This window comes from Schistocerca piceifrons, chromosome 8 (assembly GCF_021461385.2).
Source record: "Schistocerca piceifrons isolate TAMUIC-IGC-003096 chromosome 8, iqSchPice1.1, whole genome shotgun sequence".
In the NCBI taxonomy this organism is placed as follows: domain Eukaryota; kingdom Metazoa; phylum Arthropoda; class Insecta; order Orthoptera; family Acrididae; genus Schistocerca; species Schistocerca piceifrons.
Window position 1 is genome coordinate 77,512,469 of NC_060145.1, and position 13,878 is coordinate 77,526,346.

The 13,878-nt window shown below is 43.9% G+C and overlaps 1 protein-coding gene and 1 non-coding gene across 3 annotated transcripts in view; one reads left to right on the forward strand and one right to left on the reverse strand.

Annotated features, from left to right (window-relative positions):
- The window catches only part of LOC124712518 (U-reduvitoxin-Pr21-like), a 177,464-nt gene that overhangs the window by 140,959 nt on the left and 22,627 nt on the right, over positions 1-13,878 (reverse strand). The gene's annotated exons all lie outside the window — the stretch shown is intronic.
- On the forward strand, positions 12,951-13,025 carry Trnas-cga. The gene has a single exon. It is a non-coding gene; the product is annotated as a tRNA-Ser (tRNA).

Here is a 13,878-nt window from a genome sequence, read left to right on the forward strand (position 1 = left end):
AGGGGTCTCCCGGCCAACAATGCCGTATGGTAGTGGACGCCCCAGGATACGACAACAGCTTAACGGCTGGGTAAAAGGTGCAGGCTGAATTTACGGGAGGCCATTTGTAGCTTCACAACTGTCGATAATCCTTTATTTAATGAGATATACTTAAAACGTGAATAACATTGTCAAATAGATTTTAGGGCGGCGGACCCAAAGGACCAAACTTAATTTGTTTCCTTTTTAGGAGAAGTAACACCTCTTTAAAATAACAACTTTAGATTTCAACCAGGAAAATCTGAGTACAGTTACAGACAGAGCATTGCCGTAATAATTTGAAAATCAGTCTTTAGATAGTAGAGCTCAAGTGAGGAAGCTGCCCCTCATTTACAAAAACTCTTACAAATTGAGGACTACCATTAAAATAACTTGACGACGCTTTTCGCGCCAGCAATTTAGCAACTTTTCAAACAGGAAAGTAATAGTATTCAAAATTTTACAAGTTCAGAATTTGACAATGTTTTAAAATTTACACATCTAGGACAAGAACAAATATTTCAAATGGTTCAAATGACTCTGAGCACTATGGGACTTAACATCTGCGGTCATCAGTCCCCTAGAACTTAGAACTACTTAAACCTAACTAACCTAAGGACATCACACACATCCACGCCCGAGGCAGGATTCGAACCTGCGACCGTAGCAGTCGCGCGGTTCCGGACTGAGCGCCTAGAACCGCTAGACCACCGCGGCCGGCAACAAATATTTGGAAAGGCCTTTGGGCACTTACAATTTAGGAACAGAAGGTAACAACGACTTGAAAATTTACGCCAATTAACATTTAAGAACTGAAAATTATGCGACAGTACAAGACAAGGCTGGAGTTGCGGGGGCAATGCTTGGGTAGGATGGCTTAGGGTAGCGGACACCTTGATTTAAACTGAAGTCCGAGTGCCATAAGATAAAGAACTTAACTTACAGAGATGGTGAGGAGGCCGCGCCGCCTCAGCCTTTACCCAAGGTAGGAGGCCGAACACCACACTGCACACACGTACACAGCCGACGTGGACCAGAAGCGGCCGGTGAATCGGAGGGTAGTGGACGACACGCCCGGGGCCAACGACATCTTTTAGGGTAAGTGCCTGGATCTCACCAAGACCTTCCAACACGAGCACAGAAAACGAGCCAACATTGATCGGGCCACTGGAGTTTGCCTGTCACGATGTAACAATTCATACACAAGTCTGGCATGCAAGAACTTGCCATCTTAAAGGTCAGGCTCTATATTTGACCGAGTGGTCACTCATGTGTGCCCTAGAACATGTTACAACCAAATTAATTTCACACCCAAGCTATAATGGCAACATTACCGAAATGCTTAACAAATTATAGTGAAAGGAAAACAGTTTAAATACTCGATAAATCAGGCATACAGAGAGGGGGAGGGCGAATTTACTAGCTTGAGTACGCAATGAAGAACTGCTCGCAAACCAGCCTAACAGGAGCAAGTCCAGCACAGATGCCAACGTCTACAAACAGAAGTACCTCAGCCAAAAATAAGATAGGAAGGGCGGTTAGCGGGGAAAATCAACGTGATCATGCCGCCCACATCAGCAGAGGGTCGCTACCAAACTCGGATAGTCAACAACAGTGTAGAGCGTAGAGCACAACACTCCACACCAACACGGCCCTGGACAAGCAGTCGCCCTGTTGGGAGGGGGGGGGGGGGGGGAGCTACCGTCGATCAGGCCCCGTAATCGCACGCTTGCGGTTCGTCACTCTTTCCTATCTCTCACTCCCCACCGCCCGTCAACAGCTCGCCTCCATCTTCCTCCAAACCAAGAACCATCCACAAGACGACCGAGGCGCCACAGTACAGGAAAACGGATTGCGCCAACAAGCAACGATACACAGCAGCTTGGAAAACGAGCCGACACAGCTCATTTACCTTTTTCATCAAAATTTGGCGCGCAAAAGTAGTCGCGAGATAACGGTTAGGTTATATTTGCGCTTATCCGTGTTTTCATTGTTCTTCGGAACATATACCTTTCCCAAACAACAGGGAATATTATGTGGATATAGATCAGCTGGAGAGCAAACCAATGTGGCTGCTAGACGCTTAGACAAACATACGCGAATAAGAGGACACGAGATGGCTCGTTCAAGTTGCCAACAGTAAAAACTTTTGATTACATTTGTGCTATCATTTCGAAGATCAATATTTTATCGTTTTTTTAGAGGCATTTGGAGATGGCTACATAGTTTTCATTATAATCTACGTAAGAAGACCATTAATGTCATCTAGATTGCAGAAGAGGGGTAGAGTCAAAGATATGCTCTAATGAACGTTGCCTTAGTCTCTAACGTCGTACGCATGTATTAAAAAAACTGGATACTTTTTGCGCCTTATCCCCTTATACACACATTTCTGGCCTAGTTTTCTACACTGTATGTTGCTCCTTTTATTTAAGCTAACTCGCATCTGAATTGTAAAAGTCAGTCGGTCAAGACGGTTACGACACGTGCAACATTGGGGAAGTTCTTAACCACTTGTCTGCTGACACGCATCATATCTAAAATTCCAGTAATCGTAATCAACACTCTCACCAAACTAGTACAATTAATATTAACAGGATGAGTGATATTCAAGCTGATTTGAAAACACTGGGTTTATTTCTTCGAGCTTCATAACACTCGCTCTGCAACCGAATTCATGCACTTAACACGTTTTGAATGGAGTCTGCCATCGCTGGTGAATTCCTTAGGGTCGCCCGTAATTTAAAACCATACCCTGACTCTCTAAATAATTTCAGTTCCAAAAATTACTGTTTTTTTTCTTTCTCGATCGCGTACCGGACACACACACGCACACACACACACACACACACACACACACACACACACACGATTCTCTCTTTAAAGGTTATGGGGGACTCTAAATATTACGATATATCTCAGAACCAGTTACAGGGGTGATTATAGCTAAACTTTCGCTACTTAAGCCAGTGCAGACGGAAAACGGTTTACCGCAGGGGTATCCAGGTTTATAGGAATGATCAGACTATTAGTTGCAGGATTTGCTTTGTTAGTAATGTTTGTGTCATTACTAGCTGTTAGGCGCCTGTACTGGTACGGCGACATAGGGTTGAAACACAAGCATCAGTTTGTACTACAGTTCTAGACAGTCAATATGGATCTGGACAAGGGGAGCAGGGCTTTAATCGTAAGATGTTTTCATAAGACACAAACAATAGTGCTGCTGCTGTTCGCGACTTTCAGTGCCTTAAAGAAACACGAGAAGGTCCTGTATCCGCACAGGGATTGATGATCATGATTCAGAAGTTCTGCCGATTTGGGAATTTCTCCTGGGAGGCCGACGGCCAATTGCGACAAAAATTGTTGAAGAAGTAACTGGTGCCATGACTCAGAAAGCTGGACGAACTTCAAGCTGTGCACAGCTGAACAATTCGTGGCTCACCGTTCAAAGAGTAATGCGAACAGTTGTGAAATAGTATCCGTACAAGCGTCTGGGCTGTTGTGGATATAGATGGTGGTCACATTGAGCAGCGTTTATACCCTAGGACGTAAACATGGTGTGCAATTAACAAATGTTAAACTATAATGTGGAAATTAAAATATGTTTCCTTCAACAGTTAATTCGTTATTTCTGTTCCTCATGTCTGTACCAAACTTTTCACAAAATTCAATTGTCATACGACACCTTGTTTTTGTTGGGGGCCTTCTCAGGCAGCGAAAGGCTAATTATAACCACACTGTAATTTTATTTCTGTCTGAAATTTAAAAAAGTGGGTCATACGTTATACAATTTACATGACATGGCACGTTTTGTTGTTACAAGCAAAATCTGTTTTGAGCAAGAAGACAACGTTAAGAACAACGCCTTGCAAAGAAAATTAAATTAGTTGTCGGGAACAGAGAGTTAAAATGACGAATCGCACTGTGCACGAGCGCACAGGACATGCTTGCTGGTTTGCTCAGGCTGACCTTACTTCTGCGAAAAACAGAACGGCGGGCGCCAAACCGAACCCTTCTGGTACTGTGGAGCTTCCCTGACAGTGATGCTAATTCACTGGATCAAAGACACGTGTGGGGAGATTCGATCTGTTCTGGAATGCACTGATGTATGTACCCTTACATCCCCTCACAGCAAAACAGCAAGAATTTAGAGTTCTCACAAGTGCAGGAAGAGACCCGAATTGAACGAAAAGAAAGAAAAAAAAGTCTGGCCAAAATGTGATAAATGTATTCCAGAAACGGAAATATAATCACGGATTACAATGGTACCCTTGTTTCCACACTAATGCTCTGAATGTCAGTATCTTAGAAGGCTATACGCACCGCATTCATCCATCTGTAATTCTTGCGAAGTCTGTTTGTACGTGATAAAACTGTCCAACAAAAATCATAATATTTTACAGTATTATTTAGTAACAGTCCATTTCCAGGTCTCTTGGAATATTGTTCAAAGAACCAAGAAAATACCACATTAAGCACATATCTCAAAAGTGAAAATTAGGCATCTGTGTAACCAACAAAGCTTAAGAAGGAAAATCATTTGTCTGTTGCCGTCTAAGCAGCCTGATTTACATTAACAACTGAGAATTGAGTAAACAGTAAAGACAAAATCTGACAATACCAACTTTTTGGACACTCAGTATTGCTTGAGTAGAAATACAAGAAACGAACACTAATAGTTTCATGCATTCAGTTGCTCACCTTTTCTCTGAAACCTTATACACAGGGAGGTACTACAGCGTGGTAAAGGAGCTGTGCACGTGCCAACACTTCAGTGTTTGTGTGGTGCCAATTTGTCCTCCTCCCAAGCCACTTGGTACGGCGCCTCACTGTGACGTCACAGCGACGAGGCAGCACCCTGCTTAGCCCCACTTAACGAGGTCGCTGGCTGCGTCACATGGCGAGGCACCTGGCTGCTGACTTAAGTCTGCCCTCTTCAGCGCTCACCTCTGCTGCTGTCCATGTGCTGATGTAAGCTGGCACCGGCACACCATGTGGCGTAGAGGATGCACGAAGATCGACAAAGGCCAAAAACAGACTCACAGGAAACATGCCACCAACGTCCTCTTGGCCGCCAGTGTTTAAATAGCCGCCGCGGACCGGATGGCCAGTTAGTTCGAGACAGTTCGGGTCTGTTCACAGTCTGTCGCACTGAGTAGGTTCCAGTCTCATCATTCGCAGCCCAGCAGGAATAGCAGTAGCAGTTAGCTCAGCCACTAACACAGAGACAGGCAGTACATAGCAACAATCCAGTGTACACTGCGGACTTTGTACTTCACCGGCAGTGAGGCTAACGTGAGCTATACAGAAGAGGTTGTACCACAATGCCCAGCTGGAGATAAGTAACATTCTGCCTTTCTGAATAAAGTGCCCATTTAATCTATGCATGCAGTTTGCGTCGTGGAAAGAGGACATCAGCCGCCAAACAACATCCTCTCCTTGCTCCCATGGTAGAGCTCTGCAGCGACAACGAGACGACATAAAAGTCCGAAACTCCGAATGCTGTCGAAGACGATCCCCATAGTGTGCTTCGCTTCCTGCATGGCCACAGCAATCTGCTGTCCCCCATACCTTTGGCTTGCCCCATGTCACAGAAACAACACGCCAATTGTGCCATCATCTTGTGCTAGCAGATATACGTACACTGATCAGCAAAATCCTTATGGTCACCAACCTACTATTGATGTCCGCCCTGATAGATCAGTGGTCAGCGTGATGGATTACTGCCCTACAGGCTCGGGTTTGACTCCCGGTTTTGTCGGGGATTTTCTCCACTCAGGGACTGGGTGTTGTGTTGTCCCCACCATCGTTTCATCTCCATCTGGTGTGCAGGTCGCCCAATGTGAAGTCGAATTTAATAAGACCTGCACCAAGGTAGCTGGCCTTGCCCCGTAAGGGGCCTCCTGGCCAATGATGGCATTTCCATTTTTACCTACTATCGATGTAAACCCGTCCAGGGGATAGCAGCGTCACCTGGCAAGGAAAGACTGCTATACGTTGTAATATCACTAAGCATGCTGTCCGTGTGTAGAATGGGGAAGGCGAGCGATCTGTCCGAGCGATGTCAGATTGTGAAGGCCTGGAGGCTCGGCACGAGCATTTCGGAAACTGCACTACTTGTCGGGTGTTCAGGGAGTGCTGTGGTGAGTGTTTTCAACACGTGGCGATAGCAAAGTGAAACCATGTCCAGACGTCGTGCTGTTGGGCAGCCACACCACTCATTACAGGTCTCGGACGTGGTAGGTTGGGTACACTGGTGTAACAGGAAGAGCGGCGAATTGTGATGGAAACTACACCAGACTTTAATGCTGGGCGGAGTACAAGAGTGAACACACAGTGCACGAAACATTCCTAACGATGGGTCTCCGCAACCGACGACCCATGCATGCGCCAACGTTAACACCATGACATCGGCAACTACATCTGAAATGGGTAGGTGACCATCTACATTTGACATTGGCGCAATGGCTGAGAGTTGCATTTTCTGATGAAACACTAAATGACAATGATTTGGGCTAAAATCATGACTGAGAATCGGCAATTGGGAGTGGATGTGTAAGAGCGACTTACATCAATTGACTAGTGGGTGTGAATGAGTTACAGTCATCGGAGTTTCTGGGAGTAAGAGTATAATTGCGTATTAAAAATAGCATGAATATGTTCGCACGGCAGAACTTTTGGGAAATATTTTACAGGTACTGATGAAAGTAAAATGAGGCAGCTGGTCTTCTCAACAGGGGCATATTCGATTTTTCTGCTCCAATTGGAGAACTTTTTCTGTGGTCCATATACTGACCAAACCAATACGTTAATCTACAAATACATCTAAAAGGTTATAACAACTAACTACAAATTTGTAATTCTGAGGAAAAGTATCGCAACACATTCCTTATTCTGTGATAGATTTTAAACTGGATTTATGGCTTAAATCGTGTATCCTCTTTGTGTGCAGGGTTTCATTTACCATGGATGCACAACTTTCCTATCTTAAAATTGTTCAACAAACACACTGAAAAACGTGTGGTAGAAAAACTTGTGTTTTCTTGGCGGTCTGTGCTCTTGAAACGACCTTATTCCCCACACTGGCACAACATAACATCTCCTTCTGTCTATACCTCTTTCAGAATCATTGTATTCAGATCTTCTCCTTCCATACTCGTTATGCACATTACCCCATCAGAACATAATTCACTATTTTGTGATGGTACACTCAAATTATCGAAAATGATGACTGACTCACCCATTGGATCATTCTTGGTCAGGCGATCTTTAAAAGTTTATCCTACAATATTCCTGTTCACTTTTTACTGCTGGGTAATCTATATATCTGCAACAGTCTTTGGAAGCATCATCTCTCAGAGTAGAATTTTGGCTATTTGAGACAATGATAGGGACTACACGGAATCTAAAACATCTATACTTATAAAAACTAAGGGACACCTAAGTGACTAAACTACCTGACTGTCTTTAAGCAGTGCCTATTATACTACTGAAATCTGTATACAGAAGCACTCTCTCTTCACAGTGTTAAGCCCTTGACATTCTCCTTCATCTTCTATTAAAGTATGTTCATTTCCATTCTCACTCTTATGGTCCTTGTTGCAGTATGGGTCTGCCAACCATATCTCCACTGTATGTGCAGGGAGTCTCGTATTTCTGAATGATGCGCCTCCATTGAAGTACTACTGGTGACTTCGTATTGATGCGGACTCAATAAACTGTGGCCTCAGTTTCCACGCCACAGTGTATTATTCCAAACTCCTGGCCCCCAATTCCTTCAGCCTTTTAACCATTCCACATTTTGATCTGTCCCTGACATGTATTCATGTGCTGGTTCCTGTAACAGGGTCTCAATGGCAACTTTGGAAGACAAATACAGATGGGCTCCGCCATGACACATTGATCAGCCGGAACATTATGACAACCTACCTTTGACACGGATAACAGCGGCGATACTTCGTGGCATGAAAGCAATGAGGCCTTCGTAGAAAGCTGGAGGGAGATGGTACACACAAGTCACCTAATTCCCATAAATTCAGGGAGGAGGGGCGAAGAGCTCTGACATCACGTTCTATTTCATCCCAGATGTGTTCAATCGGGTTCAGATCTGGACAGCTGGGGAGCCACTGTGCTCCTTCTACCACTTCATAACGCTCCCCGCTTTGTGACAAGGTGTATTACCTTGTTGAAAGTTGCCGCTGTCGTCGGGAAGCATGATAGTCATGAGGGGTTCTATGTTGTCTGAAACCAGTTTATGATACTCTTTTGCAGTCGTGGTGCCTGTTTCAAGAGCTCCACTACACCTATTGATGCGCACGTGTATGTTCTCCAGAGCATAATGCAGACACTCCAGCTTGACTCTGACGTGCAGTACAAATCTCAAGGAAATGTAACAACGAATTCGCACCATCCCTTCGGCATAATGGAGAAGGTATCGGTTCATGAGACCATGCAACACTCTGTCATTGCGCCAACGTTAAATTCCGATGGCCACCTGCCCATTGCAGTAGCAGTTGCCGATTTCGTGGTGTTAACATTGACACATACAACGGTTGTGGAGCCCCTTCATTAGGAGTTTTTGGTGCACTTTGTGTTCATCATGAAAGACTGATGTTAGTTCCGTCACAGTTCGCTGCCTGTCCTGTTTTACCAGTATGTCTAGCCTACGACCTCAGACACATGTAATGAGGGGTGGCCGCCCAATCTCACGAAGTTTGGACTTGGTTACGCCTTGTTCTACCACTTGGTGGAGACACCCACTAAAGCACTCTTCGAAAACCCGACAAGTCGTTCAGTTTGCGAAATGATAGCGCCGAGCCATCGGTCCATCGGTCCATCATAATTTGCCCTCAGTGAAACAGGTAGATCACAGACCTTCCCTATTCTACACTCTTTCCGCAGTCTCAGTGATACTGCTTACGCCATTCCCCGCCAGGTGGACGGGTTTATGTTCAATGCAGACAACCAGTGAATAGGTTACTGAGTTACTGGTTGTGGTTCACCATCTGTTTTGAATAAGGGAATCGATCGTGGACCATCCCAGAGGACACGGCCTTATCGTAGGCACCTTCAGTGCCGCGCGGAAGGGTTTGCGTGCCTCGATGAAGTCGACAGCTATGCTGGCAGGGTCACCCAAACCGGACTGGTCTTGACTGAGGAGCCAGACGAAGTTTGTCCTGCAACATAGGTCAGGGGTGAGTGGGGGGCCTCTGTAGGCGGAAGGAAGCCAACCTCCCTAGGGGAGTAAACCCTAAAGAAATCCAGGTCCTCCAAGATAGGGGTTGGGCGTGGGGTCTGTAATCCAATACTGCAAAAATGACATATTACAGAACCCCAAAAAGTACCTCTGATAATGGCTGAGACACAAGAAACGCGACCTCGGCAAACAAAAACGACAAAAGACTTGGCAATAGTAACATGAAGTGTACGAACCATGTTGAAACAGGGAAAAATAAAAGAAATAGCTGATGAGACCACGAAGTTCATGTACAACATTTTAGTGCTACAAGAAATAAGATGGCAAAGACAAGGACAGATAAATATGCCCCAGTATTCTCTGCCGTATAGTGGACCAGACAGAAGAATAGAACAAGCCAGAACGGGATTCATAATAACAAAGGAGATTGGTAAAGGTATTTTGGAATTTGAACCCATGAATGAAAGACTTAGCAGAATGCGAGTGAAAGGGAAATGCAGAAATATAACGATAATAACAGCATACGCACCAACAGAGTAAGCAGAAGAAGAAACAAAGGTAAAGTTTCATGATGATCTAGAAAGGGCATGTGGTGAAGTAAAAAAGTATGACCTGTTCTTAGTTATGGGAGATTTTAATGCAAAGGTTGGACGAAGCGAATCTGGAAGAGTATCTGGGAGATACACATTACATGAAGAAAGTAACGAGAATAGAGAAATGTTATGTCAGTTTGCTGCTAGAAATAATATAATCGTCAGGAGCACATCTTTTCCACATTAAGAATACATCTCGGAACATGTTAATCAAATTTAAGTGGAGTAGTCAATCATCTAGACCACGTGTTAGTGAAGGTACGACATGGCACGTCAATTATCGATTAGGAGCTGCAGGGGTCTTAACTGTGACTCAGACCACTATGCTGTAAAAGATGTAGTGAGAGAGAAACCATCCGTAACACCTAAACCTAGAACAGACAAAAATCAAACTAGGATACAGAAAAACTGAATGACCCAGCAGTTTTGAAAGGATACCAAGCGCAAGATAGAAACGCACTGACTCCCAGTGAAGAAACAATGGGGAGCCAAGAGAGATGGACTAAGATCCAGAATGCTCTGAAAGAGGCAGCAGAGGACATCGTCTGGATGAGAAGAAATGCACGAAATGATTGGTTTGATGATTAATGCAGGCTAGTAATTGAATGTAAAAAGTAGCAGACTGAGAATGATACAGAAAGAAACAAAATGCATGCAAAAACAGAAACGGTGAGATAGTAAGAGAGGAACAAGAAATATTGAAAAGGTGCACAGAAAACTTTGAAGATATGCTCAACAAAAACTTATAGCAGACCCGAAGACGTACACAGGAACAGGAAGAGAACACAGAGGCAAGAGTAATTGAAAGGGATGGGGCACAAAACCTAACAATGCTGGAAGTGGTAACAATGATAAATAAACTAAAAAATAACTGTGCACCTGGTGAAGATGGGATCTAATAAAATCAGGGGGGCAATCTCTAAGACGTGAAATATTTAAAGTACTCGTAATAAAAAACATATGGGTAAATGAAAGCATGCCGGAGGAGCGGAATATTGGAATAATGTGCCCAGTATATATGGCAGGAGAAAAGGTCAATTGTGATAACTGTAGAGTCATAACACTACTGAATACAGCATATAAGATTTTCTCTGGAGTACTGAACAAAAGAGTAAAGAAATGCGCCGGAAAGATACTCGGAGAATACCAGTGTTGATTCCGACCAAAAAGAGATACATCTGACCAGTTGTTCGTTGTTAGACAAATAATGGAAAAATTTAAAGAATATGATATAGTTCTCCTCTTCCTGTTTATTGACTTTAACAAGCTTTCGATAGTATTAATAGAACAGCGTTGTAAAAAGGGCTGAAAGAATTGGGCATCTGTGATAAACTGAGAAGGTTAATCGAGCTAACAATGAAGGATACAAAAGCAAAAGCAAAAGTGAATAACAGAATGAAGAGGCAGTTTCACCTTGAGGATGGAGTGAAACAATGTGATGGTCTCTCTACAGTCCTGTTTAGCTTACCACTGCATAGTTTCATACAAAAAGTAGATAAAAGAGGAACAATAATGATGAAGTTCTGCCAGATATGCGCATATGCAGATGATATTGCCATCGTGGCAAGGGATGTAACATCGCTTAAGGAAATATATGGACAAATGGAAGCAGAAGGAACAAGAATTGGACTTACTACAAATGAAAGAAAGACAAAATATATGGTTATGTCCAACTCTGAAGCCAGAAGAACACCACAGGACCTGAAGATCTCTGATATGTGCACAAAGCTGTTAGATGCTTCCATAATTTAGGTGTTCTAACCATTGATAATAGCATGAGAAAATGTATTAAAGAATGGATACTCAAGAACTCTCTAATTACAAGAACAACTAAATTAAGAGTATACTGTCCCCTTGTGAGACCTGTTACCACATATGGCTCAGAAACGTGGATAGCGACAGATGCAGACAGTAACAGCCTAAGGGATTTGAAAGGCAAATCTTACGAAAAATCTATGGGCCTATGAGACAAGCAGAAGTTGGAGAGTGAGATACAAGCATGAAATACAGGAACTTATACAAGGGAAAGATATAGTAAAATTTATCAAATCTCAAAGAATACGTTGGTTAGGACATGTGGAGAGGATGGCGGAAGACAGGATGCCCAAACGAATAATGAATGCCAGATTGTATTCCAACAGAAGGAAGGGCAGACCAAGAACTAGATGGATGGACAATGTGCTGGCTGACCTTGCCAAGCCGGGGATCCGTGGATGGAAGAAAAATGCTGATAAGAGAGAGATATGGAGTAAGGTTGCTGAGGAGGCGAAGGCCCACTAAGGACTGTAGTGCCGAAAAAGAAGAATCGATTGTGGTAGTTCGTGTCGCTAGTTTTCCTTCATGAGAGTGCCTAACTTCACTCGATCCTGGCGTTAGTTGAACCAGAATTGATTTAGGAAATCTCTGTGGAATTGAGCGTGTGTCTCACAGCTGGTTCCTCTCTTAAATGGCTGTACTTGAACTTAATTTTTAGCAGAAGCCTCTCTGAAAGCGATATCCAAAGTTCAAATGGATCTAGCCATACTTACAGATGTTGGTCATTGGTGGAATCAGGGAACAATGAATAATTTCCTACAAAAACGCAGTCCTTGTATCATTAATCTTCATTGGTATCTATCCTTCCTTTTCGAACAACCCACAGGGACTGGAGAACATTGAATATCTCGTAGCCTTCTCTTGAGATCTTCGATTTCCCGTAACTCGCCTCGATTATGCGTATACTTCTTACTAATACGATCATGAACAAGTCGCCCGTCTGTATGCAGTTCAGCCACATCTTTTTGCTTTTATTGCAAATGGTCTACGGCCTCCTGGTTGTGCCTGTTGACCTCAGACTGGTTTTGACTGAAATGGAACAGGGAAAACACCTCTTCATTATCACCTACTGCCACTGGCTGCGTTTGATTTGAATACACTTGAAACTTCCTGGCAGATTAAAACTGTGTGCCGGACCGAGACTCGAACTCGGGACTTTTGCCTTTCGCGGGCAAGTGCTCTACCAACTGAGCTACCCAAGCACGACTCACGCCACGTCCTCACATCTTTACTTCTGCCAGTACCTCGTCTCCTACCTTCCAAACTTCACAGAAGCTCTCCTGCGAAGTACTGGCAGAAGTAAAGCTGTGAGGAGTGGGCGTGAGTCGTGCTCGGGTAGCTCAGTTGGTAGAGCACTTGCCCGCGAAAGGCAAAGGTCCCGAGTTCGAGTCTCGGTCTGGCATACAGTTTTAATCTGCCAGGAAGCTTCATATCAGCGCACACTCCGCTGCAGAGTGGAAATCTCATTCTTTGAATACCCTAAATTCATTGTCAGTGCTACCCTGTAAGCCTCAACCTCATATTATTGGAGCGAGGTCTCTTGTTGGGCGACTTACTGGCACACTCGTTCGAGCGTCTCCTTGTGTTCACCATAAACTTCGCAATGGTCTCTCTTACCACATTACTGTCTTTACCCATCTCCTCTGACTTCACCGTCAGTTGATTTTCGATCGCCTACATGCCACCTTCAGTTCATTCTGACAACTGCTGTAGATTCCCTTCTACCTCATCAACTTCCGATACTATTTTATCTTTGCATTGCACAATCACAATAAACTCCTCCCTTACGTCAGTCTTTTGGCATGCAGTCTGTAAATAGCGTTGGTCTCTCCAACTACAAAGTGAAACGAAATTCCTAATTCCCCACGTTTTCCGTTAAGATTTTTATCCAGTGCCTGTTGCCCAGTTCTGCTTCCTCTCTATTGTGCTGGTATGTGTCTGGTCCCTTCTCTACTGGTAACTCTGCCATACTCATCTTGTTTTATTCAGGGCCGCCGGGGTTGATTTCTCCTTCCTTGTGACGTGGAACTACATCTGGCTGTTCACCGTCCGTTTGTTCGAAACAAGATTTCGATTTCGTAGTTAGTTTCATTGACGCTCTCGCGTTGATGAAACCTTCTTGTTTTCCAAACGCTCTCAAAAAGGGGTACTGATGAGTAGAAAATAAAAAGACGTCCGTTATTATTAATAGTAAACATGAACACTCTTCAAATAAATTTGGCCGGCCGAAGTGGCCGTGCGGTTAAAGGCGCTGCA